Raw genomic sequence first — 26571 nt, forward strand, 5'->3', positions numbered from 1 at the left:
TCTTAGCTTTTATACTTAAAGAATATAATACTTTTGCCTTAGCTAAATAAAGTAAAACAAAACTAAGTCTCAACCGAAACATATTGACTTTCGTCAAAACATAGAACTTCGTACTTATGCATAACATTTCGGAACAAAAGAGAAAAAAAATTTTATAGAATATTTTAACTTATCTTTGAGTTTTCGATGATTGAAACTCCGTCATTCTTTTCTGGCAATATTGTTCCCAAGTTATAGGTTTCATGGACGTCAATCTTTTCCTTACTGACCTCCGAGTGTCGTCCACATTAGTTTTTCTTTTGCGTCCTCTGCATGCTGCCTCTTGGCGGAGTAATCGTCGGGTTGTTGTCGTTTCCGTTTTTCCATGAGACGACTGGTCTTGACGTCCTCCGGTCTGGAGTCCTTCTTGAATTTCTTCTGTTGTTCCTGGTATTTTTGTTCCTCCTGCTGCCGTTTCAGTTTCCGGAACGGCGGCCCTGTTGGCACCTGACTCTCTGGCCCTGGGAGCATTCTCCTTGATGTATAATTTCTCCTGCGATACGTTGTATGTGGTGTTTTGCTCTTTACCACGGTTTCTTTACGCGGTGCATCTGCCTTCTTGTTTTTCTTAAGTGCTGGAGTTTGAAAGTTTTTCTTTTTTCTTTGTGGTACCGTCGTCCGGGTTGTAGAAGGGCTAGGTCTCTCTTCAGTTCTCTGCTTCTTGGGTGGTTGAACAGTTGTTGTTATTTCTGGACCTTCTACTTCGTTTAGACTTGAGTCCTGGAAGAAACTTTTAAGGATTTCAAAATCATTTGGATTATAGTATTTTTTCACCTGGTCGGGAGTTTCTTTACAGATCTCCCCTCTCTCGTTTTTAAGGTATAATACGACTCCTTTGATTTCCTGAATTACATAGGGGCCTTCAAATTTTGGAGCTAGCTTTGCCGTAAAATTGTCTGGGGCACTTGATAAAGAAAATTTCCGCTTCAATACTTTATCCCCAACCTTAAAATCTGCTTCACGGCGTTTTCTATCATAATATGCTTTTTGCTTATTTCTTGCCGTATCCGAGCTTTTAAGCGCCTGATCAATAAGTTTTTGCACATCTTTCTGTTTAAACTCTTGCTCTCTTTGTTGCACAAAGAATAATTTATCTAAAGGCGTAATTAACTTTCGGCCTAAAAATAATTCTGCTGGGGTTTTTCCCGTAGTATCGGGATTTGCCGTTCTTAAAGCATAAGCTAATTCATTTATGTAGCCATCCCAGCGCTTGTGATGTGTGCTCACGTAACTGCGAATTATTTTTACTATGTTTTTATTCACTCTTTCTGCTATGTTTGCCTGTGGTCTATACGGAACCATTTTGATATGGCGTATGTCAAGTCCATTGCATATGTTTTCAAATATTTGACTAATGAATTGTTTTCCGTTATCGCTAATGACTTTTATCGGTGCACCGTATTTTAAAATGTATCTGTGTAAGAATGCATCTGCGACTGTTTTGGCTGACGCGCGTTTAAGTGGAACAATTTCTGTCCATTTTGAAAAATGATCTACTATTACTAAAAGAAAACGATTTTTATTTAACTCGCTCTGGGGGAAGGGACCAAGAAGATCTATGCCTAAAATTTCATTCGGAAATGTAGCGCGAATGCTATTTAAGTACCCGGCCGGGCTGTAATTAATATCATTTATTAACTGACATTGATTGCAGGACCTGACATACGCCGTTACTATTTTGTATAATTGCGGGAAATATACCGCCTCGCGTACCCTTTTTAAAGTCTTTCTGACCCCTAAATGACCCGCTGTTTTCGCGTCGTGTAATTCCTTCAAAATGCTGAATCGAAGCGAGGCTGGGATGACGGGTTTGTACTCAAGATTTTCGTTTGTTGTTTTCGTATAAAATAATAAATTATCGATTATTTCATAGTTTTCTGCTCTATTTCTTATCGCATCGATATCTGTGTGCTCAAAGCTTTCGGGGTCTTTCAAATATGCATAGATATTTCCAAATTCAGGATCAGCTTTCAGTTCAGTGATAATCGTATCTCTAGAATCTAAAATTTTTGAAGTCAACACAGCGCATTTAATTTCATTTCCTTCATCGTCCAGTTTTATACGAGAAAGTGCGTCAGCTACATTGTTTTCCTTACCCGGTATATATTTTATTCTGATATTATATTCTTGGAGTTTTAAAGCCCATCTTATTAACCTGGGCGTTAGGTTTTTCCCCGAGTAAAGTCTACCAACTGCCACATGATCCGAAAAGACTGTTACTGGCGTTTTGCCGAAATAAACTCGAAATTTGTGTACAGCCATTAATACGGCTAATGTTTCTCTTTCTGTAGCTGTATAATTCCTTTGTGTCTGATTCAACGTTTTACTAAAAAATGCCAGAGGATGGCTATTTTGCATAAGAACCGCACCCACCGCATAGTCTGACGCATCTGCTGCAATTTCCAGGTTTTCGTCCCCCTCCGGGAATTTTAAAACAGGGGCATTGATGAGCGCTTCTTTTAATCTTTCAAATGCTGTATTTGCTTCCGCTGTCCACGCAAATTTACCTCTCTTTCTTTTGATTACTAAAAGTGGTTCAACAATATTAGCGAAATCTTTTATGAAAGGCCGATAGTAAGAACATAACCCAAGGAAAGAAGAAAGTTTCTTGGCGGTGTTGGGCGGTGGGAAATTCTTGATGGTTTTTATTTTTGAATCCTGCATTTCTATACCCTTTTGCGAAATTTTATAACCGAGATATTTAAGTTCTTTAGTTGCGAACTTGCATTTTGAGGCGTTAATTGTAAGACCGGCCTCTTTTAATAATGTAAAAACTTGTTCTAGATCATTAATGTGTTGTTCCAACGTACTACTGGTTATAATTATATCATCTAGATAAATTAAAGTTGATTTTCCTAGGACAGGCTTTAGAACAATGTCCATAGCTCTCTGGAATGTTGATGGGGCCCCACACAACCCAAAGGGCATGCGTAAAAATGCATAAGTGCCCGATTTTGTTATAAACGCGGTTTTATGTATGTCTTCGGGTCTCATAGCTATTTGATAATAGCCAGACGTTAAGTCCAAAGTAGACATTATCTTGTCGATTTGATCTGTCTAATAATTTCCTCTATAACCGGCAAAGGGTAAACTGGGAATTTAGTAATACTATTTAGTTTTCTGTAATCAATAGCAAACCTTCAAGCCCTTTTATCCGAAGGAGGAAACTCGTTCTTTTTCCTACATAGTACGACTGGACTCGCGTACTCACTATTTATGGGCGTTATTATTTTATTCTTTAACATCTCCTGAATATGTTCTTCGATGATTACGTCTTTTTGTTTGTCATAGCGGTAAGGTTTAGTCCTACAAGGTTTTTCGGCAGTTAATTGTATCTTATGCGTAACTATTTGACAATTTCCCGGCTTTTCTGAAAACAAGTTAGAAAAATTACTCACCACTTGCTGGATAGCTTGCCTTTCATGGTCATTCAGATGGCTAAGGTCCACTTGCGGTTTCTCCACAGGTTCCACCACCCTCTGGTCCATCTCCAGCACCACGGAACTGTCTTGAAAATTCATCTTGGCCCTCGCGGCCCTTAAAAAGTCCCTACCTAAAATAAGAGGATTTTGCAGATTCTTCACTACAAAAAGTAATACTTTGAGGCTTTCCTCTTTTACCTGTATGTTTAATGATAATTTCCCGATGCAGTGACATGTTTTTCCTTGCGCCGCTATAATTTCCGTATTTTTGGTTTTAAATAATCGTACCCTATAAAAATTCTTTTTGAAGAAATTTTCGCTCATAAAATTTCCTTCTGCTCCTGTATCGATGAGGGCTTCTACTGGTACATCGCCAACCAGGACTTGTATAATTGGTAGATGTGAGTTTTTTACGATGACCGTATTTAAATGTCTTTTTGAGGGTTTTTTTAAAACTTCCGGGGTGTGGACCCTCCCTTTCACAGGCCCCTCTACTCGTTTAAAGCTTTCCTTTCAATTTGTGCCTTCTGGGTACGCGGATGTTTATTTTCGAATTTTCTTTTTGGAGCTTGACCTTCGAGTTTCGATGAGTTAGCTTGATAGCTCTTTTCCCCATAAGAGCGATTTGTATTTCTGGTTTCCTCATTTGACGATTTCCTTCGGGTACTTTGAGAATACGTTGCCCCTCTAGCTTTTTCCGCTATTCTGCGATTTTGAAACTTCACCGCCAATTCGAAGAGCTCCTGCAATGTGCTTGGGTTTCTAATTTCGAAGTAGTCTTGAACAGCAGGTAACAATCTTGGTAAGATTATTCCAATAATCTCCGCATCGGGTTTCTTCCCATACAGCATATCCGTCAGCTTAATTTTTCGTAGAATAAAGTCCGTTAACTCTTCTATATCCCGTTGATAGAAACTATATAGTTCGGCTTCCAGCCTTGCTCGATCTTTCACTATGGGGAAGGCCTTTACTAACGATTTTTTGAAATTTTCAAATGTATATGTCTGGCTTCCAAATTCCCCTAATAAAAATTTGCCTATATTTTCCACCATAGCGCGGCCTGTCCTCTTAGTGCGGATGTGGCGATGGCAACATTTTGTCTTTCAGGCACAGGGTAGAGTTGAAAGTGATTTTCTAGGCCTTCTAGAAATATCGCCACCGAATTTTTTCCGTCGAAATTGACATTTGGCTTGACTGACGCTCTCAAAGTCTGGACCAGGTATCCAAATCCTTCCAATTAGCTTGTCATTTCTTGGTGTTGTCCAGCTGCTTCCATCCGATTTTCGGCCATTTCAGTTCGATAAGTGCTCGGGCGCCAATGTAGCGTTGCGCGCCTCCAACTTGCACGCAACCAAGGGGTGACTGTTGAAACTGCATAAATGACAGAGTCTTGTTAAGGGTTTAAGTCCCTTTTTATTCAACGTAATAAATTACAAGTGCGTGCTCTTGACGCTCACAAACTACACCAACTCGGCGGTAAAATAAAAATAATAACCTGAAAAGAAATTAAAGACAAGAATCTAACTACGAGGCTCTCTAAAAGTAACTAATCTTACCGCGTTTTACAATACCGCTACTAATTCAGCAAACGTGAAGATCACGTTGAACGATTAACAATACTTCAAGGCAAGCACACAGGCCGAAACGCGGGGTTCTTCAATTTCTGGCTAACTACCTCCGCGCTCGTGAAGTAAGAACAGCACACCTCGAACTCGTTTCCTTCCTATTTAACTCAGAATACTTCCGCTGATAATTTGAATCCTTGCGCGTTCTACTAAAATTTACATACTCTGGCATTGGCAGTTCCAGGGGAAAGTAAGGCTTGAGAGGAAAGATAGTTTAAACTTAAAATAAATATAAACCCTACAATAGTAAAGGCAGAAATTGTAAACAAATAGGTAATTTACATAATAATATCTGTACATATCATTGACGAATAATTTTCCTTTCTCTTACTGCATTCAGTTTTTTTCTTCCACATTTCCTTTTCATTTCATGAAATTTTTTGGATTTAATTAAAGATTTCTGTTATCCTAAAAATACTAAATGCATTTAGAATGCATAGAGAAAGCTGCTAATTTTATAGTAATAAGAACATTCAGAAGAAATATGCAATATATATGGTAAGGTCCAGTTACAGAGCTGGTGTGCTAGAATTTTTTTAATTTATTCACACATCAAGCAACAAAATCTAGAAATGTCAAAACTTTTAGAATTTAGAACAGGCATTGGAAGCAAAATTTACAAAGGCAACAAGCAGCCCAATTTAGTGTGTATGATGCATTAAGAATATTAGATGAATCGTTTAAATTGTCAATTTTCAATTTCTTTATTAATAAAAAAATTATTTTCTATAATGTCTGTCCATATGATAAGATTAGAAACATTTTTGATTTTATGCTTGTGTCTAGTTAAAAATATAGAAAATAAAGGGAAAATAAAAATGTTAAGGAAACGATTCTAGTATCAGAACTAAAACATTCAACTATTATGTTTTTATTGCTCTTCCAGATGTTCTCCAAAAAGTAAGAAATTATGTATTAATACCATGGAGACATTTTTCATTTTGCCACATTTTTCTGGAATCGTCCAGAATAGTGGATCTATAAATCTTGCCTTCAAATCTTTCTAAACTTTCCAAGCTGCAATGTCTAAAATCCTAAAGAAAAATTATCCCTGCCAATTCAGTAACAGCAAAAAGCCAGAAATATTTTTTAAAAAAATCGGATAAAAAATGTGTAAAATTAATTTTATAGAGAAAACTGACGCATATTCTGAGACAATTACATGAGGAAACTCTTACCAGGTAAAAATTAAGAAGAAATTTTTAATTAATTACATAGCTATTTTGCTTTTGCTAAGAACCGTTTCGTAAATTGTGCTTTATAGCATTATACCTTGCTTATTTTTCAGATTCAAAATATTGTATAAAAAGTGGCCAAAATGGAACTTTGTAATACAGCAGTAAAAAATAAAAATGCTTTATTTTAATTTTATTTCTTAAATGTAATTACAATATATTACCATCGAATGATGCGAAGACATTCCGATGGCAACTGATACTTACAATCCCGGATTCCTGATGTCCTTAAAGAATTACATAACAGCCCTACAGGAGGTCACTTTGGAATAACGAAGACCTTGAAGAAAGACCGTGAGCGCTTTTACTGGAATAACGCAAAGGATGACTTCAAAAGTGGTGCCGATCTTGCGATGCCTGTGCAGGTCGGAATGGACCGAGGAGACGCAGCCGAGGCAAGCTGCAACGTTACAACGTAGGGACGCTTTTTGAACGTATCGCCTTTGACATCCTGGGACCTCTGCCACGAACTGCTGATGGCAACATTACATACTCATTGTCATTGATTCCTTCACCAAGTGGCCTGAAGCTTATCCTATTCCTGATCAAGAGGCTGTCATAGTAGCTGAGGTAATGATACAGCACTGGATTTCCAGGTTCGGAGTGCCTCTTCAGTTACATTCCGATCAGGGAAGGAATTTTACCTCGGTAGTAATCAAAGAACTATGCCAACTACTCGGCATTCTCAAAACCCAAACGACGCCATTACATCCCCAGTCGGACGGCATGGTAGAGAGGTTCCATCGAACCATCCTTAATAACCTCTCATTAGTGGTTTCCAGAAACTAGCAGGACTGGGACTAGAAATTACCACTCTTTTTACTGGCTTACCACAGTGCTGTCCACGAGACTACCGGCTATTCTCCATCACAGATGCTCTTCGGTCGTGAACTTCGTCTGCTTTGTGATCTATTGTTTGGCCGCCCTCCGGATGCTCCTTCATCGTCTGAGGAACATATTCAAGATCTCCAGGCCCGGTTTGAAGTGATGTACAACTTTGCACGAGAGCGAGTCAACTTGGCGACGGAGAAGATAAAGACCCGATACGACACATAAGCTACTGAACATCAATTCCACGAAGGAGACAAGGTGTGGTTGTGGAATCCGACTCGACGGAAAGGACTTTGTCCGAAATTACAGTCACCTTGGGATGGCCCGTACACAGTCCTAAACAGGCTGAATGACGTCGTGGTTCGGATTCGTAAGTCTTCGAACTCTAAACCTAAAGTCGTTCATTACGACAGATTAGCTCATTACTATGGACGTAGTACGTAATGTAAATAATTGTAAATAGTGTAAGACCATGGTCGTTTTTGTTTCTCAATGTGTATTTTGTATTTGATTTGTATATTGCATTTGATATGCTTTATTTATTACATTTTTTGTTCATGTTGTTTATTATTGTAATGTAATGCTTATTAATGCATTTATGCCACAGTTGTAAGTTTAGCTTCCTGTCCAGGAATTGTACTGCCCGGGACGTGCAGTCCTTGGGAAGGGGGCAGTGTTACGAATTTGGTATTTAAAAAGCTAATGTTAGTTCAATTATAAATTAAATGGATTTATTTCTCGCGCTGTGGAGCGCGTGACGGATATTAAAAGAAAGCTAAGCCGGAAAATTGAAAATACAAGAGCGGGTGCATTAAATAAATAAATATCTCTTTTTGATTTCGAGAAAGTACTAGAAAATTCTAGCGCGTGATTTTAAAATCTTATAAAAGGAGGAAAACATCTCAGTTCGTGGTAGTTGCTTAGTTTGTTGTTGTTTAGAAAACTGCTCTTGTTGATTGTAGCGAATTCGCAGATTAGCTTTCTTTAGCTGTTTTGAATTACGTTCTATTGGACATTTGAGTAGTAAAAGATAACTACTGTGAGATATTGTAATACTGCATGATAATTTGAGAAAATTTAAGCATTTTTGTTGTGATAATAATCAATTTTTGTTCATTTTTCATCGGACTTGTGCATTCATTTCATAACGAACCGGTACGCACGCAACAATATATTTATATACGTTTGGTGCGACCGATTACAACCAAAATACGAGGTGCACATCTACATGTTATAGCAGTCCTATATACAAAATTTCAAAGTTTTGAGGCCACTCGTTTTTGAGTTATGCGAGATACGTACGTACATACGTTCGTATAGACGCCACGTAAAATTCTCTTCAGAATTCATTTTAAAGCAGTTTTATAATTTTTTTGGAGGAAAAGAGTCTTTTACTCTGTCCTTACGTACAGATATGACGCAAAAACATCGTTAAATTGCATTCGATAGCGGTGAAAATAGATATTTTCGTTGAAATATGTTGCCTGAAACTTTTCGCAATTACAATACTTCCTTTTTACTTCGTGCAAGGAAGTAAAAAACGAAATTTTATGGAATTAGTTTGGATAAAGAAGCTAGGCAGAAATATAAAAATGGTTTGATTCTATAATTCGTATTTTCGTTTTAGAAAATATTCTTTACCTTAATGTTTTCTTGCAATGCGTCAGTCACGAAAGAAAACATTGTTAGTAACTCGCATATTAGTTATTGATTTTAATCAAAAGAAAGGAAACTCTATTAGAAAAAATTGCCTATTTACTTAATTTAAGTATTTCTGCAGTTTTTGATAATTTTTAGCATTACAAGCATATAACATAATCGTGATCAAAACAAAAGAAGACATGGAAGACCATCTAAGTTATGGAATGAGACGCTTTATTCTAAGTAATATTAAAAAGCATTCAAGACTAAATGCTCCTAAACTTGTTGCGAAACTTCGTGAATTGTATGGAATATGTCTAAATCCAGAAACTGTACGAATAGTAATGCGATCTGCCGGATATTATAGGCAAGTAGCAAGAAGAAAATTTTATGTCAGTAAGAAAAAAAAAAGAAACGAAAATTTCGACTCATTTTCTCAAAAACGATGAGATAAAACACATCCGACTGCTGGGAAAAAGTGTTTGTGGATGAAAGTAAATTTAACAGATGAATGAGTGCTGGTGTGCAAAAAATCCAAAGAAGAATTTCAGTTGGAAAACTTAGTACCAAGTGTTAAACACGGCGAAAGAGGAGTTATGTTATGGGAATCTATGCCACATTCTAGGTACTGGTAGTATAGAGTTTATAGATCGTATTATGGATAAGTACCTTGACATCTTGAAGTGAAATTTGGCGTCGTCAGTACAAAAACTTTATATATAAATAGTTAAAAACTCTACCAGGGCAATGATCCAAAGCATTTTGTGCACAATGTTACACTCTGGCTGTAATATACATGTCCAGAATTAATTAAGATGCCTCCCAATTTCCAAAACTTAATCTTATTGAACATATTTGGTAGGAACTAGAATCGAAAATTCGAACACAAAGCATATTTTCGCTGCAGTGACTGAGAGCAGTGATCCAAGAGGAGTAGCTTAAAATAAGTACAGAAATTTAAAAAAAAAAAAAAAAAAAAAAAAAAAAAAAAAAAAACTTTTCGAGTCAATGCACAAAAGAGATTAAATGAAGTGATCACGTGTAAAGGTAATCCCACAAGATATTAAGAAGCAAGGGCAATGTAAATTTTGCAATTTTTATTAGTTACTCAGGAAAATAATCAGACATTTTTATGTCTGATTATTTTCGTGAGAATATTTTTTATTAAACAAACAATATTGATTTTTGAATTTAATTTTCATCTTTCTGGAAATGTACGTATTTATTATAACAAAAGATGAATTTATATATAATCAAAATAAAAGGCTTTAATTTAGTTTTAATTTATTTTAGTTTTTATGTTCATTAACGAATACAAAAATTCAAAGTGTCCGACCATTTTTGTGAGCCACTGTAGATGGAACGTAAGATGATTATCTTTTCACACGTCAAAGTAATAGTGATTGTGCCGATGAAACAGAATTCGATGATATGTCTGAAGATATAACGGAAGACGAATATGATGAACTTTTCATGTTATTCAATAATGAAAAATTTCACGGTCATTAGGCATGTCATTTCTTTTAATTAAACAACATTTACATATAGAAAACTAATTTTTTATGCTCAGGCCTTACTTTTTAATTCTATGATTTTTATACCCGGCATATAATGCTCACCTGTAAATTTCGATCTTACTTTTTGCACTGAAAGTGCGCGTTATACGTCAGAATATACAGTATATATGTTAAAACCGATGATTTATTTATTTATTTATTTTTGACTTCATCCGCAACGCTAGACGGTAACAGGTTATGGGCTCTAACTGCGCAGAAAAAATTTAGAAGCAAAGTGAAAATAAAAGTTAGCGTCAAATTAGTTCGCAAAAAAATGGAAGCTGCAAATATATCAGTTCAGCTATTATGCGGAAAAAGCGATCGACCTATTTGGAAATATCAAATTAAGTTCGTATTAATTTATGATGAAGACGCTTTAGAAGTTGTGGAAGGAACATTGGAAAAGAAAATGGAGACTGATGAAGCTGCCGCCGAAGAAATTCGAAAGAGAGACTGTGATGAAGGCTTTAAATAAAGCCAATAATTGCGCTATGATACTTTACACAGGGTTCGTACACATTTCTGCACACGGAAATTAAGTACTTTTAAGGAACACTCATGAAAAAATTAAGGACCTATAAGCAAATGGGAATTGAATAAATTCAATTAAAAATATCATCTATGTCGAACTTCATTTTTGTATACCATCCTAAAAATAAAATAAATCCGTAAGTAGGATGCATTAATATTAAATATAATTATTAGTAAGTTTGAGAATAAAATAAAGTTTATGAAATTTATCATTAAATATTTTACTCTCATACTAACTAGACATATTTGAAAGAAGATAAGTGACATTTTATTTAGGTTTTACTAACTTTTTTTTTTTTTTTTTTTTTTTTTTTTAATGTCTCATTTTGTCACATACTTACTCACTCTATGAGTTTAGTGAATATTAAGTAGATATTATGTCAAGTGTCATAGGTTAAAGTGAGAAATAAAATCACAATCAGCATGATTTCAAAACAAAAGACTGGCTGTTGTCGCCGCTTCTGCTTGCCTAGGAGAGACCTGATGATCAGAACAAACCTTAAGGTAACCTTGATTCATTCATTCAATCTTGACTGATGTAAGCACGGTTCGCAATTTTGAAAGTTAGCTGAGGTCTGTCTGACGCAGTTAATGTCGTAGCTTCTTGTAGAATTCCAGGGATTGTAACTCAATTAATATAGTTTAAGGTTCTAATAAATCCACTAAAGCACCAGAGCAGACAAGTTGTTTTGAATTATTTTAAGTTTCACTAGGTGCGAAGAATAGGTTTTACATGAATTTTTACATTTTTGTGTTTTATCTTGTGACCACGATAAGGGTTAATGAAAGGCAACAACTCACTTTAAAATGCAGAGATAATCTTTAAAGGTAATCAGTTAGTTATAAGTAATTAAATTGGGTATTAGATAACCTTAGTCATTATGGATTTACATGGCCACTATTAAATTTTATTTATTTTTTAACAATATTTGTTAAAAAAAAGCCTTATTAAATAAAAATCTAATAAAATTTCACAGTTTAAAATACATGTAATTTATGGCATTGACTCTAAACCATATTAGGATAATTACACATTAAAAGTTACCAAATATTTATATTTTGTAGTAACAACACTCAACAAGATATTTATGCGTCTTTTTAATTTGAAGCCTTCCCAGACATTTTGGATAATTTATATCAATTTTCTTCTCCTTAAGCATCTTTTCTAACAGTTAGAACTTTGTCTCAATACGCAAGACAATGTTCTCACTAGTTTCTACGTTTTGTATGTTCTAACCTGTCAACCTCTCCAAAATGTACCTGTGAGGGTTTACTTGATCTGGTAAAAGTTAAATAGCCCAAAACCCTCCGGACAGATGTGAAGCAAATTATCGCCATATCTGAAAGTAACTACAAAGATTTAAATAAGCTTCTTATTAAAAAAACATAAAGCATGTTCTTATGCTAAAAAAAAATCAATTACAGCTCATGGTGATGTAATTAAACAAGAAGAATCAAATGCAAAATAAAAATATGGACTAGTCATCAAAGACTATACAATTTTCATTTTAAGCTGACGCAGTAAGTCTATTGTCATAACAAATTCAAATGTCGGCAGCGGTAATGGAAAGACGAATAACTGCAAATTATCAGGGCTGGCAGGAACTAATGCAGGGAGCAAGTGGAGATCAGAAACACATTCTTGTCTTGCACTCGAAAAACCTCAGTTTAAGAACTGTTTAAGTGATTTGCATTCTGGTGAGAAAATAGAAATGGGAAATTATACTAAAGGCTGACATTGTAAACAACTAGGTAATTTACATAATAATATCTGTACATATCTTTGAAGAATAATTACTGCATTCAGTTTTTTTCTTCCACGTTTCCTTTTCATTTTATGAAAGTTTTTGGATTTAATTAAAGATTTCTGTTATTCTAAAAATACTAAATGCATTTAGAATGCATATAGAAAGCTGCTAATTTTATAGTAATAAGAACATTCAGAAGAAATATGCAATATATATGGTAAGGTCCAGTTACAGAGCTGGTGTGGCAGAATTTTTTGAATTTATTCACACATCGAGCAACAAAATCTAGAAATGTAAAAACTTTTAGAATGTAGAACAGGCATTGGAAGCAAAATTTACAAAGGCAACAAGCAGCACAATTTAGTGTGTATGATGCATTAAGCATATTAGATGAATCGTTTAAATCGTCAGTTTTCAATTTCTTTATTAATAAAAAATAATTTTCTATAATGTCTGTCCATATGATAAGATTAGAAGCATTTTTGATATTTATGCTTGTGTCTAGAGAAAAATAAAGGGAAAATAAAAATGCTAAGGAAAAGATTCTAGTATCAGAACTAAAATATTCAACTATTGTGTTTGTATTGCTCTTCCAGATGTTCTCCAAAAAGTAAGAAATTATGTATTAATACCATGGAGACATTTTTCATTTTGCCACATTTTTCTGGAATCGTCCAGAATAGTGGATCTATAAATCTTGCCTTCAAATCTTTCTAAACTTTCCAAGCTGCAATGTCTAAAATCCTAAAGAAAATTTATCCCTGCAAATTCAGTAACAGTAAAAAGCCAGAAATATTTTTTAAAAAAATCGGATAAAAAATGTGTAAAATTAATTTTATAGAGAAAACTGACGCATATTCTGAGACAATTACATGAGGAAACTCTTACCAGGAAAAAATTAAAAAGAAATTTTTAATTAATTACATAGCTATTTTGCTTTTGCTAAGAACCGTTTCGTAAATTGTGCTTTATAGCATTATACCTTGCTTATTTTTCAGATTCAAAATATTGTATAAAAAGTGGTCAAAACGGAACTTTATAATACAACAGTAAAAAATAAAAATGCTTTATTTTAATGTTATTTCTTAAATGTAATTCCAATATATTACCATCGAATGATGGGAAGACATTCCGATGGCAACTGATATTTCCAAGATCCCGGATTCCTGATGTCCTTAAAGAACTACATAACAGCCCTACAGAAGGTCACTTTGGAATAACAAAGACCTTGAAGAAAGTTCGTGAGCGCTTTTACTGGAATAATGCAAAGGATGACGTGCAAAAGTGGTGCCGATCTTGCGATGCCTGTGCAGGTCGGAAAGGACCGAGGAGACGCAGCCGAGGCAAGCTGCTACGTTACAACGTAGGGGCGCCTTTTGGACGTATCGCCTTTGACATCCTGGGACCTCTGCCACGAACTGCTGATGGCGACATTACATACTCATTGTCATTGATTCCTTCACCAAGTGGCCTGAAGCTTATCCTATTCCTGATCAAGAGGCTGTCACAGTAGCTGAGGTAATGATACAGCACTGGATTTCCAGGTTCGGAGTGCCTCTTCAGTTACATTCCGATTAGGGAAGGAATTTTACCTCGGTAGTAATCAAAGAACTATGCAAACTACTCGGCATTCTCAAAACCCAAACGACGCCATTCCATCCCCAGTCGGACGGCATGGTAGAGAGGTTACATCGAACCATCCTTAATAACCTCTCATTAGTGGCTTCCAGAAACTAGCAGGACTGGGACAAGAAATTACCACTCTTACTGGCTTACCGCAGTGCTGTCCACGAGACTACCGGCTATTCTCCATCACAGATGCTCTTCGGTCGTGACCTTCGTCTGCTTTGTGATCTATTGTTTGGCCGCCCTCCGGATGCTCCTTCATCGTCTGAGGAATATATTCAAGATCTCCAGGCCCGGTTTGAAGTGATGCACAACTTTGCACGAGAGCGAGTCAACTTGGCGACGGAGAAGATGAAGACCCGATACGACACAAGAGCTACTGAACATCAATTCCACGAAGGAGACAAGGTGTGGTTGTGGAATCCGACTCGACGGAAAGGACTTTGTCCGAAATTACAGTCACCTTGGGATGGCCCGTACACAGTCCTAAACAGGCTGAATGACGTCGTGGTTCGGATTCGTAAGTCTTCGAACTCTAAACCTAAAGTCGTTCATTACGACAGATTAGCTCATTACTATGGCCATAGTACGTAATGTAAATAATTGTAAATAGTGTAAGACCATGGTCGTTTTTGTTTCTAAATGTGTATTTTGTATTTGATTTGTATATTGCTTTTGATATGCTTTATTTATTGCATTTATTGTTCATGTTGTTTATTATTGTAATGTAATGCTTATTAATGCATTTATGCTACAGTTGTAAGTTTAGCTTCCTGTCCAGGAATTGTACTGCACGGGACGTGCAGGTGACAGGTGACGGAGGACGGGGACGCCTGGTGTTTAACAGGGGTAAGCAGGCATATGTCCCACGCCCTCCACTAACCAGATGCAACAACTCCCTGGAGCCGCAGAAGGCCGCACCTGGAGCTTATTGATATTCCATTCAGATTAAACATGGCCATACAAGGGCGACATTGTGCTACATTGAAATTTGATGTACATTTCTGGGTGGGGCAGTCTTGTTTGTACATTAAACAGAGCATAAACACACATGAAATGTGCACATAAATAAATAAAAAGAATACATGAATACTAAAAACACCTATAACTTTCAAACACCTAAGACGCTTCAGACACGTAGACACCTAAACACTTAAAGACACTTGAGAAGGTACACAAAAACAATTAAACAATTAATACAATACACAATACAATATGCAATTGAGGTAATACAATGTACAGTGACAATATGCAATAATAAAAGCATATAATGCAATACTCACATGCTCAGAAGATACGTAACGCAGTGCATATGTACACAGTACACATTACGCAGGACACATGAGTGATAATCTGAGATATTAGCATGTTAACACGCGCAATGCAGTAGCGATAGTAGTGTACAATCAATGTGGCTGCAGAGGTAATACAATTTTCAATAGAGGTAATACAATATACAATAATACAAAGTGCAATAATAAACACATATTATGCTGTACTCATATGCACAATTGATACCAGACGCAGTACACAGATACATGGGATGCAGTACGTAGGACACAGGATGCAATGCAATATGCAGCGGAGGTAATATAATATATAGTAATACAGTAATAATCACATATAGTGCAGAATTCATATGCATATAATTTACATAACGCAATACACAAATACACAGAACACTTTACTCAGGACACATATGTAATAATCGGAGATATTAGCATATTACGCGCACAGTGCAGTAGCAATAATAGTGTACAATCAGTGAAGCCATAGAGGTAATACGATGTGCAATAGAAGTAATGCAATATACAATGATATAAAGTGCAATAATAAGCAAATGTAATGCAATACTCATAAGCACAAAACATACAAAAGGTACAAAACGCAGGAAATGATATGCATGACGCATAAGTAATAAATTAATGCATTAGCATTTACGCGCGCAGTACAGCAGCAATAGTAGTGTACGAGCAATGCCGCCATAGAGGTAAGTACTTGTACAGGGTATACATATGATGCGATACGTATTAGACATACATAAAATACAATATGCTGTGATAAGCATATGTAAAGCAAGACTCATGCTCAATTGATACAAATCGCAATACACAGATGCGCAAAACGCGTGTGCTTAATATACGAAACCCTATATACCGACACATAAAATACTATACCCATTGCACATAAGTAACAGAGATATGAACATGTTGCATACATTGCGCATTAAAACACATTACGCAATTTTCATTATACTCATAATTAAACATTACATCAACATAATTAAAACACCCAAGTAAACATAATTACACATAATTAAACATTACAATGTACACATTATGTATTAAAATCAAATATAAGCATTTTCCGCGCACAGAGTTGTTGCAATAGCATAATTACAAATCAAATGGCAATTTCCAAAGTTTGGTTATTTCGTACAAAGGCGCACATTTCAATCTGGCGATAAATTGCAGTCTGGCAATTATTGCAATCTTGCAATTTACAATAATAATTACATATACACATATACTGTAGTGCAGTACTCATATGCGCAAAATATACAAAAGGTACAAGAAGCAAAATGCAGATATGCAGGAGACGATATGCGTGACACATAAGTTATAATTCGGAGACATGAGTATATTACGAGCGCAGTACAGAAGCAATAGTAATGTACATTCAGTGCTGCCATTGAGGCAAATACTTATTCAGTGACAGATGCATATAGTGCGATACACATTGGACATACACATAAAATAAATATGCTGTGATAAACACATATAACGCAATGCTGAAAACAAAATACACAGATGAGCAAAACGCATGCGCTTAAGATACAAAACACTATACCCCAACACTTAAATTACTATACATAGTGCACATATGTAATAAACAGGGATATAAACATGCATGGCATATATCATGCTTAAAAAAAATTAACATATGATGCGTTGGTCCGTTATGCACGTTTGTTGCACAGATTATAGCACAATTAGCGTAGCACAGTTAGCGTAGCTCAGTTAGCACAGGCACTCAGTATACTGCGGTTGAGGACTTGCGGTGAAGAACGGCGATGGACGTTTTAAGTCGGGTGACAGACGTCTTGACCCTGTGTGGCTAGGTAGTTAACCATTTGGCAAATTTTATTCACCACTGCACGGTTTTTAACCGTGAAACGGAGAAAGGCATCGAGATCGGTGGTAGGCTCTGGAAGGTGCATGGCCGAGGTAAGAGGGCATGCGAACAGGTAGTGGTTAGGGTTGCCTTCTTGTCCGCATATGCAGATGCCTGTGGTGGATATGCCATGTCTGTGGTAGTACGTGGGAAAGGGCCCATGCCCTGTTATAAACCTGGTAAGCGGCGGTATGGAGCAGAGTCGGCTAGTTGAGACTTTTGGTAGAAAAATGTGAGCGCGACGCCCCGTGTCGCAGCTGTCCCAGTCGCGTTGCCAGGCTGTAATGGTTGCTCGTGTGAGCTGTGACTTGAGGTAGGAGGATGGAGCTGGTAGGTTCACTTCTATGGCCTCATGGTTGGTGGCTGCCTCGTTGGCTAGGGCATCTGCAGCTTCATTGCCAGCAAGGCCCACATGGGCCTTCACCCATATGAGTCTTGCTGGGTTGGAGCGATGCTGCTGCAGTAGACTTTAAATATCTTTGATGATTGGTGATGTATGTCTGTGATTTTTTATGGCATGTAGTGTTGACTGGCTGTCAGTGCAGATTATGGGTGAGCGGTAGTTGAAGCGTGCAGCGTGTGCTATGGCCTTCAGGATGGCGAGTGCCTCAGCTTGGAAGATGCTATTATGTGGTTGGAGATGGCCCTTCCAGCTTGTGATGACTTCATTATGGTGGGTAAGAAGGAAGGCGCTGCCGACTCCTGCGTCCTGCTTAGAGCCGTCCGTATAATAGACAGGATGAGCGCTTGTGATATTTGAAGAGGGAGCTTTTGGGATGCTGATGATGACTCCTTTTCCTTTGTCACCTGGATGTTGTCTGCTGTGATGCCTTAGGTGTTCGTAGAAGGTGGGGCTGAAGGTGTGTCCATTAAAGGTGGCATCTTGTCTGAGTTGTAGTATCCTGGTGGTCGCTGCTTCCTGCGTGGCTCTGTGATAAAGGGGAGGGATGCCGGCTAGTGTTAGTGCTGCGGATGTCGCAGTGGTTCGAAAACCTTTGCATATCATAAGCGCGAAAGGACGCTGGATAGTGAGTAGCTGTTTTTGCTTTCTGCCCTGCATTGGATTTGCCCAGATTGTTGCGGCATACAAGCAGATGCGTTCTATGACGGTTGTGTACAGGATTTTGTTGATATGAGGATTCTGACCCCAGTTGATTCCTTGGAAAAGTTTGGCTTTTCTGGCTATTGCGTTTGTTTTGCTGCGTATGTACTGAAGATGGGGGATCCACGTCAGGCCTCGATCCCAGATAATCTCGAGGTATTTGAGCTCAGAAACGATCTTGATATTGGTTTGCTGTAGCTTGATACAGGGTTTCCGTGTTGGGTTGGTGCCTGGCTTTGGAATAATTAATGCTGCGGATTTATCGATGGCGAGCGTGAGTTTGAGTTTGGTGCATAAGGTGTTGAAAATTTCACATGCGGCTTTACCTCTTTCTTCTAACTCATTTCGCGTACGTCCTTGGATGATGATATCCGCGTCATCCGCGTAGGCAGTGATCTTTGCATAGGGCGGCCATGCATAGGTGAGGACTGTGTTGAACGTAAGGTTCCAGAGGAGAGGGTCGGCACATGAGCCTTGTGGGCAGCCTCTCTCCTGGACCTTGACTGTAATGCCTTGGTTGTGTGGCACCATCAGCTTGCGATTGCTTAGATAGTCGCTGAAGGTATTGAAGAGATTTTGTGGGCAGCGAGCTGTTCTGAGGGCCTGTCTAATGGCAGGCCACCAAAGTGTATCAAAGGCGCTGCGCAGATCGAGAGAGATGAAGGCACTGTGAAGTTGTTGTTTCCTGTTGCTGTGGATGATGCGGCGAATTTCTTCAAGTGCGTGGATGGTGGATCTTCCTGGTCTGAAGCCGTATTGCTTACTACTGAGGATATTATTACATTCAAGGTGGTGACTGAGGCGCTGGACTAACAATTTTTCATAAATTTTGCCCATGGCTGGGAGCAGGCATATCGGTCTTAAGGAACGGGGGTCTTGTGGGTCTTTATTCTTTTTGGCAAAAAAGACAACATGACCTGTTTTAAAGGCAGTTGGAAAGATTTGAAGTTTAAATAGGCCATTGAATAGATGCAAGAAGGCAGGTTGTGCGGCGAAAGCAGTTTTGAGAATATTGTAGTCCAGGCCGTCAGGCCCTGGCGCTTTCTTTGTTGAGAGGATTCTAAAGATTTCTGAGATTTCTTGCATGCTGAAGTCCATGTCATTTGCCGTGTCAGGGCAGGTGGTGTCCTGTCTGATGCTGCGTTGTTCAGCTGTGTCTGTGGTTGGATCATCGGGAGGAAAGATTGCGTCCATCGTGATGGTGGCCGTGGCGGATGTAAGGTTATTGTCCTGTGAGCCTGCGGCTTGTTGAAGATGAAGTTGATGTAGGCGAAAGACTTTATTGGTGCTGATTTTGTGCAGGATGCCAAAGGGGTTTGCATTTGTGGTGCAGAAGCGTTTCCAGCTGGTAGTTTTAGCGGTAAGGATATTTCTTTTGTAAGATGCTCTCTCCATTCTGTAGAGGACTAGATAATGTGCCTTTTCTTCTTCTCCTATGACTTTGTTGATCTTGCGTCGTAAGGCACGGCATTTTTGCCGTTGTGTTCGTAGGCTCTTGGTCCACCATGTGATCCCATCGAGTTTTTTGGCAGTGCGCATGGGAAGGACTGCATCGCAGCAGTTTTGGATTTCTTTGGTTATGCTAGTTGTGAAGTTGTCAAGGTCCTCAGCGTTATTAAAGCTGTGAATTGTTGGGATGGCGTCTGTGAGGAGGGTTTTGAGTTGATTTTTGAGCCTGTTTATTTTACTGCCTGGGAGTCTGTATCTTTTGAGTATTGGGATGGTTGCATTGTGTGTCAGCTGGAAGTGTATGAATTTGTGGTCAGACAGGCTTTCTGTATCTACCACTTCCCAGTTTTGCAGAAGATTAGTTGCGTTGCTGCTAGAGAGGGTTAAGTCAGGCCAGCCCTTGTGATAAGTGTTGTCAAAGGTAGGTGGTGCTTCTAACGAGTTGTGGAGATGCAGGTTTTGCGTGGCAATGTAGTCCTCTAGACTCCGCCCCTTTGGGCTTGTGTCCGGGTATCCCCAATGCGTGTGGTGGGCATTAAAATCCCCACCAATGATGTGCGGAGTGTGTGGACACTTCTGCTTGATTGTGTCTAGAGCTATTGTAGCATCTTGTATAGAGTCCGTGGGCGGGGAGTAAAGTGAGGTAATGGCAAGAGCAAGATTGTTTGTTTCCAATAGGATGGAGACACAGTCGCGCTCTGTGAGAATGTTGATGGGGGACCCGGCTGGATTACATATGATAATTGCAGCGCGCGGTGGAGAGTCCGAAGAGGCATTCTGCTTTTGGATGATCCTCCAAGTTAGTGGGAAGCCTGCTATTTGCCCTTCTTTGCAGTATGGCTCTTGAATGAGGATAAGGTCAATGTTTTGTTGAATTGCGTGTGTTGTGGCCTGTGTTGCTGCGGCTTTAGCTCGTTGTAGGTTAATCTGTAGACAGCACAAAGGACTGGTTAGCTGCAGTGAAGTGCTGTTGTTGATGGTCACATTGGCACTGTGCACTACTTGCGTGCTGCCTTGCTGGCTGGAGGTCGTCGTAAATAGTACTTCTGCGGACGCGGTCCACGTAGTTGCTGTAGGAAGGGAAGGTGGTATGGTATGCTGGGTGGTCGCATGGGATGTTACTTCTTGTCCTGTGGTTGTAATCAGCACAGTTTATACAGGCTGGTCTTTTGGCAGTGCAGATTTTGACGTTATGCTCACCTGAGCAGAACGCACAGTATTCCTTATTGCGACATTCGTGCTGCAGGTGTCCAAACTCCTGACATCGGTAGCAGCGTTTTGTGCTGAAGTGTTCCGTGATACGGTGGGCTCTCCAGCCAATGTACAGACGTCCGAATTGCATGATCCTGTGGAAGGTGGAGGGTTGGCACTCGGCGATCCATTTAACATTTTGGTTTTCTTTTAGTCGATGTAGTAAGTTAATTGAAGATTTTCTGACACCAAGTTCTGATTCTAAGGATGCTTCTAGGTCTTGCTGTTGCAAAGTGGCAGGTAGGTTATGGATGACAATGCGCGGGAGTCGCGTGGTAGGGCTTTTGATCTTTACCAATTTTTTAGCACTAGAATTTGAAAGTTTCTCTGAAAGCCTGTCGTAATCTTCTGTAGTAGCACACTCTACGGCTAAACTTCCTTTTTGTATGTGCCTGATTCTATGCACTTTAACTCCAATCTTTGGTAGTGGAAATTCTTCTGTCAGTTTTTGCCTTAAGTCTTTGCTGGTTAATTCCTCTTGAGGATAGATGAGTAGTGTAGGTAGTGATTGCGGCTGTGGAGAGGCAGCTGCGACCTGGGAGTATGTGCGCACAGCAGTTGTGTGCAGCTGTGTAGGGTTGCTTGGTAAAAAAGGTACTGGAACGTCTGGGGCAAGTGAAAGTCCTGTATTTGAAGCACAGTCGTGGGTCTCCTTAATGCCTGGGCCCTTTAGGGCTAGTGTCTTGAGGACTCTAAGTGTTTTGGTGATGGCGTCTCTTACGTCCGTGGGGAGGAGGTGTCTTCCGCCTCTCTTGCATGTAGCAATGCAGTAGCACTCTTTATAAAGTGCTTGGATCGTTTCTTCGTAGGTGTGCTCCGTAGAGGTGAGTAATGTTTCTGGAACTATGCTGCTGACATAGATGTATGGATCAGACATCCTGCGGGAACTGTGACTTTTGCGTTTGTTCTGCAGCTTGTGAATGTGTAGGCGGCTGAAGGAACATAAACTTGAAATCCTTTGCACGAGATAATTGTGCGCTTATGGCGTGAAATGTGGGTACTGAAGCAGCACTAGAAATGCGCTAAAGAAGCTGCACTTGAAGTTGAGTATTTTAACTCAGTGGAAAGAGGTGTTGAGCAAATATTAGTGACACTGAACTTGAAAACACACACTGGACTTGAAAATACACACTGAACTTGAAAACACACACTGAATTTGAAAACACACTTGGTGACACTAGACTTGAAGAGACTTTGTAATCCTGAATGCACCGTGACGTTGTGGGCACTAAAGAACTAAGAGAAACTGTGCACTAATATAGTAAGCTGAGGCCTTAAGGATAAGTACTTGTCATTACGTGCTCTATTATGTTAAATGGCATAGTAAGTAATTGGCAATATGATACAGAATGACAGAGCTGATACCAGTAGCTGAATAGCAAAACAATGTACAATGCAAATACTATATAAGTTTGTTACGCACAATACAGACACTAAACAACAGACATTAGATGAAGTGCTTTTCAGTCATGAATAGACAGAATTAGTGAGCTTATAAATGCGACACTTCAGTGATAATGGCTTCACAGGGTTGTAGTGGCGTACCAGAGGTTTCGAAAATCGTAAAAGTAAGAGAGAACAAAAAGTTCAGTTAGGAATGAGAAAAAAGGGGGAGAATGTAAGGAATAATTAGGGAGAAATCTTGAAGAGCGGGAAGGTGGTGGTAGGAGAAAGCCTAGGGGTAGAGAAGGTGGTTAGAAGTGGTGCTGAGTGAAAGTGACTTTAAGTATCGAAGGAATATAAGAAATAAAAAGTGGATTAAAGGCTATTACAAAGGGAGAAAATTGGAATTGAAATGGATGTGCTAAGGAGATATATTTTTAAAGAGCTGGTCTTACGCTGAGAGGGTAGGTGAGAGAATTATGGGACTAGGTGAATAAAGTGGGGAGTTATGGGAGAAATAAGAAACAATTAAGGGTATTAAAAATGGAATAAAATACGAATGGAACGGGTGAATTAAAGAGTTAAATTGTTAGAAAGCTGGTCTAAGCAGAGAAGGGAGGTGAAAGAATTACGGAGCTAGGGGAGTTAATTGGGGAGTTATGGGAGAAATAAAAGGCCGATTATAGTCTAATAAAAATGGGAGAATTAAAAGCGATGAGGATATATTAAAAATTTATATTGCTAGAAAGCTACTCTTAAGTAGAGAAGGGAGGTGAAAGAATTATGGGATTAAGTGAATTAGATGGGGAGTTAAGGGAGAAATAAAAGTGGAAAATAGCGATATAATTCGATTAAAAAGGGGGAAAGAACAGGGAGTGGGGGGAGAAAGTTGTTGATGAGATAGGGTTGTAGCTTTGGTTATTAGGAGATGAAGGCAAAAGAAATTATGGTTCTATTGAAATTAGAGCGGGAGGTATAGTGTAAAATAAATTATAATATAAATAGGAGCCTCTGGTAACTCTGAAACGTGAGGGACCAAACCATATGGCCCGACCCTGCGCAGCTACACGTAAAAAATTGGACGGAGTTTGTGGACTGTTAAGTGATCAGTCGCGGGAAAATATGTGCACAAAAAGATCCAAATATAAAATATTGCATAAAATCAAAAAAGAACAATAATTACAAGGTAAGCAAAGAAATACATGTAAAAGCTTCTTTAGATCGTAAGTCTAGCGTAATTACAGGCTGAGATATTGATTTTTACAATTTAAAGCAAAATTAGCACTTGAATAAAATGTGGGAAAAGAATCAAAACATTGAATTAAAACATTTTAAAATGCATTTAAAAATGCAGCAATTAAAACAAAACATACATGAATATAAGTGACATAAAAAGTTAAACATATACACTTCAGATTGGAACTTTATACAGATTATAAACTGAATTGGAGGTAAGATATGATTTTTTTTAAATTATGGATCAATATGAAAATAATTAATCATATGGAGGTAAGATATGATTTTTTCAAAATTACACACCAATTTCGGGACTTAGAAATAATTGAGCACTTTTCTTAGCCCTACCAGGGCACCACGTGGTAAGCTGGCGGAAGGCGACCGTAGCAGTGGCGGCATCACATATGAACAAAAGTCCGGCACTTTTGCAGCGGCCTAGAATCCTTTGTTTTCGGCACAAAAACACTAATAACTAGAGAAATACTTGGCGCACACACAAAAATGAAATATTCTCTAATGCAGCGTATATTCACACACAATTTAAAACAAACAATACACTTCCGGCGGCACTTTTCCCACCAAAAATCTCAAAAATACAGGAGCGAATCGAAACGACGTCTGTCCTCGATGAAAAAATGAATGGTGCCCTGCACGGGACGTGCAGTCCTTGGGAAGGGGGCAGTGTTACGAATTTGGTATTTAAAAAGCTAATGTTAGTTCAATTATAAATTAAATGGATTTATTTCTCGCGCTGTGCAGCGCTTGACGGATATTAAAAGAAAGCTAAGCCGGAAAATTGAAAATACAAGAGCGGGTGCATTAAATAAATAAATATCTCTTTTTGATTACGAGAAAGTACTAGAAAATTCTAGCGCGTGATTTTAAAATCCTATAAAAGGAGGAAAACATCTCAGTTCGTGGTAGTTGCTTAGTTTGTTGTTGTTTAGAAAACTGCTCTTGTTGATTGTAGCGAATTCGCAGATTAGCTTTATTTAGCTGTTTTGAATTACGTTCTATTGGACATTTGAGTTGTTAAAAGATAACTATTGTGAGATATTGTAATACTGCATGATAATATGAGAAAATTTAAGCATTTTTGTTGTGATAATAAACAATTTTTGTTCATTTTTCATCGGACTTGTGCATTCATTTCATAACGAACCGGTACGCACGCAACAATATATTTATATACGTTTGGTGCGACCGATTGCAACCAAAATACGAGGTGCACATCTACATGTTATAGCACTCCTATATACAAAATTTCAACGTTCTGAGGCCACTCGTTTTTGAGTTATGCGAGATACGTACGTACATACGTTCGTATAGACGCCACAAAAAATTCTCTTCAGAATTCATTTTAAAGCAGTTTTATAATTTTTTTGGAGGAAAAGAGTCTCTTACTCTGTCCTTACGTACAGATATCACGCAAAAACATCCTTAAATTGCATTCGATAGCGGTCAAAATAGATATTTTCGTTGACATATGTTGCCTGAAACTTTTCGCAATTACAATACTTCCTTTTTACTTCGTGCAAGGAAGTAAAAAACGAAATTTTATGGAATTAGTTTGGATAAAGAAGCTAGGCAGAAATCTAAAAATGGTTTGCTTCTATAATTCGAATTTTTGTTTTAGAAAATATTCTTTATCTTAATGTTTTCTTGCAATGCCCCAGTCACGAAAGAAAACATTGTTAGTAACTCGCATATTAGTTACTGATTTTAATCAAAAGAAAGGAAAATCTATTAGAAAAAATTGCCTATTTACTTAATTTAAGTATTTCTACAGTTTTTGATAATTTTAAGCATTATAAGCATATAACATAATCGTGATCAAAACAAAAGAAGACATGGAAGACCATCTAAGTTATGGAATGAGACGCTTTATTCTAAGTAATATTAAAAAGCATTCAAGACTAAATGCTCCTAAACTTGTTGCGAAACTTCGTGAATTGTATGGAATATGTCTAAATCCAGAAACTGTACGAATAGTAATGCGATCTGCCGGATATTATAGGCAAGTAGCAAGAAGAAAATTTTATGTCAGTAAGAAAAAAAAAAGAAACGAAAATTTCGACTCATTTTCTCAAAAACGATGAGATAAAACACATCCGACTGCTGGGAAAAAGTGTTTGTGGATGAAAGTAAATTTAACAGATGAATGAGTGCTGGTGTGCAAAAAATCCAAAGAAGAATTTCAGTTGGAAAACTTAGTACCAAGTGTTAAACACGGCGAAAGAGGAGTTATGTTATGGGAATCTATGCCACATTCTAGGTACTGGTAGTATAGAGTTTATAGATCGTATTATGGATAAGTACCTTGACATCTTGAAGTGAAATTTGGCGTCGTCAGTACAAAAACTTTATATATAAATAGTTAAAAACTCTACCAGGGCAATGATCCAAAGCATTTTGTGCACAATGTTACACTCTGGCTGTAATATACATGTCCAGAATTAATTAAGATGCCTCCCAATTTCCAAAACTTAATCTTATTGAACATATTTGGTAGGAACGAGAATCGAAAATTCGAAAACAAAGCATATTTTCGCGGCAGTGACTGAGAGCAGTGATCCAAGAGGAGTAGCATAAAATAAGTACAGAAATTTAAAAAAATAAAAAAATAATAAAAAAAAAACTTTTGCAGTCAAAGTAATAGTGATTGTGCCGATGAAACAGAATTCGATGATGTGTCTGAAGATATAACGGAAGACGAATATGA

The sequence above is a fragment of the Stegodyphus dumicola genome, chromosome 12 (assembly GCF_044657685.1).
Source record: "Stegodyphus dumicola isolate Sdum_Otavi_A_Nest chromosome 12, ASM4465768v1".
Classification (NCBI taxonomy): Eukaryota; Metazoa; Arthropoda; class Arachnida; order Araneae; family Eresidae; genus Stegodyphus; species Stegodyphus dumicola.